A 2812-nucleotide genomic window follows, 5' to 3' on the forward strand; every position below is an offset into this window, starting at 1 on the left:
AATGTTGGATCTCTGTGCTTTAACACACCCAAGACACAATCAAAACACTAATTCTTTTTTTTTTTTTAAGATTTTATTTGTTTATTTGACAGACAGAGGTCACAGGTAGGCAGAGAGGCAGGCAGAGAGAGAGGAGGAAGCAGGCTCCCTGCTGAGCAGAGAGCCTGATGCGGGGCTTGATCCCGGGACCCTGAGATCATGACCTGAGCTGCAGGCAGAGGCTTTAACCCACTGAGCCACCCAGGCACCCCCAAAATACTAATTCTTAAACATATCAAGAATATTTACAATTTTTAAGCATATTTGCAATGTAAATGAAGATAATTACTTAAACCCAACTAAGAGAAAGAACAAAATTCAACAACTGCCTTTAAAGAAAACACCAAAAAGGGGGCTTTATATGCCTACAAGGTCGTCGTATTTAGGTAGATTAGGTTTTGAATTTGATCTACGCTGACGGGCTGGTTATGAGACATGTAATATATCTAACCAAGATATTCTTCTTAGGAAATTTATGTATAGGGTCATATAGTTATTTTTATTACATGAAAAAGTAATTCTTATAAAACTTACTAAAATGTTTTGATATTTTTAAAAAGCAGAGTAATTATAATTGATTATTCACACATCAGAATTCAGAAGTAATGTGGTGTCATAAATATCAAATGAGTTCAATTGATTCTCAACTGTTTAGTGAAAAATTACCTTGTTTTATGGTTAGCTGGTGAAATACATCAATTTGATGCAGGTTTTAGTGGTGGGCTAAATGACGTAATGATGATGGTATATGATTTATGTATTTATATATTTTGTTCAATTGGATTTCCATTTTTTCCCTATAATTAAAACTGTTCCAAATATAGATTGAAATCTCAGTGTATGGCTTCAAGTTCCCCATTTTAATTTTCTTTTCACTCTATGATCTGATTTTTTTATTTGGTCTATAATTTATATGCTTTTAAAATTAAATAATAAATTTGAATATCGGGAGAAACTAAGAACATTCGAGTAAAATGGACATGTGTTGTAACATCTCATCAATCATATACCTGCCTAGATATAAGAAGTGGTTTGGTCTCCAGGAGAGCTGACATTAATAGCTGGGATTCAGAATCCTTGACATCCCTCCGTATTGAACACATTGAGCTAAGAGGATTGGTATAAAATGCCAACACTGAAGCAAACGTGGCTTAGGTTAATTCACTGGGTCCATCGCAATCAGAACAGGTGGAAACGAGGGGCTCCAGCACAGGCCTTTCACTCCCAGTGCGTTCTCGAATGGATAAAAGCTATGAGCACCTTCTCCAGCTGCCTTTGACGGGTCTTGCTCATCTCTTCAAACCCCTCCTTAAGACACAAGTCCTCATTCCTCAGGAAAAAAATAAATAATAATTTTCAAAATTCAATGGACCAAAAATCATCACCTAGATTAACCAAAGAGCAGTGGAGTGTATCTTTCATGATGCTTTCTTATTTATGGTCAGGAAAAAGAGAAAATGACCTCTAACCTTCAGGACCGTATATCCTCTGCAGAACTTGAGTAGCAGTTCATATTGGCCCTGGATTTGTTCACCCGCCATGACGTTTTCTGCTTGTCTTTAGCCTTGTCCTTGAGGTGAAACTTACGCAGTGTTTTCTGTGTGTATTTAAGACGTAATACAATATACATTTTTAGACTTACATTTTTATGTTTTCCTCCTTGCCTTAATTATATGTAACATGAAGCGTATGTTTTAATGGGCATGAGCTCTCTGGCTTTACAGTATCATAAAAAGAGTTTTATGAGCCTTTTGTTAAAAATCTGTGCCTATGTCATTGGCAGGGCATGAAATCATTTGCAGCTACCTCTTCTACTTATAAGATAAAATTTGGTCCGAATTAGGAATCATACAGGGGGAAAAGAAAACAATTCCTTTGTAGACTAAAATGAGTATAATCATCAAATGGCACAGATTTGGGTTCATCAGTTCCTACCACATGTGCACACCCCCCAGGGAAAACCTGGTCTCTGTACATACTTGTCTCTAAGGACTCTCCCCATTTCAACGTTCATATTAGTTATGCAAAATCAATGGCATGTTTTTAAAAGGGTGTGGATACAACCCTTAGCACAAGTTATTCCTGCCAAGAACAGGAATCATTTCACTAGGATGGAGTTCCAGGACCATGTTATTGGTAAACATCTGGAACTCTCTCTTGGCCACCTGTCCTATAAATAAATTGATATTTTCCATGAATTATTTATGGACTTTGAGATGAGCCTGATAGGGACATTGAATCTCGGGTTCCTGTTTCCCAGAAGAATGGGCAGTCCCAAGTGGGCGGTTGGCCTAACCCGTATTTTTCTCTTCCCCTGGGGTCATGGTAAGTCTTTGAAGTACTGAGTTTCTGAAAGTCAATTTCTCTTCTGATGGAAGCCTCCCTGGGCATCATCTTCAGTAAACTGTTATCAAATACAGTGAAAATAAATGCCTTTCCCTCACTGACTTGTCATGCTGCCTCTGAGGACATGAAAGCTTGTGGGGCCAAAACCAAACCTTCCTTCATTTGTGTCTAGGGAAGAGTGGGTATCAACAAGGGACTCGGAAAATGGGAATTCTAGATTATTTTAAACAAAACGCACAATGGATAAAAATACATACACACTTCTGTAAGTATATGTGTTTGTACACACACACACACACACACACATGATGTAATAGATAATAAAGAAGTACCAAATAACACTATGTCCATTGCATTCATTTCTTTAAAACATTCTTATTTTTAAATTTATAGCAGCATGTGAAACCTTCAGAATAACAGGTTCTCT

This window comes from Martes martes (genome assembly GCF_963455335.1).
Source record: "Martes martes genome assembly, chromosome: 11".
Classification (NCBI taxonomy): domain Eukaryota; kingdom Metazoa; phylum Chordata; class Mammalia; order Carnivora; family Mustelidae; genus Martes; species Martes martes.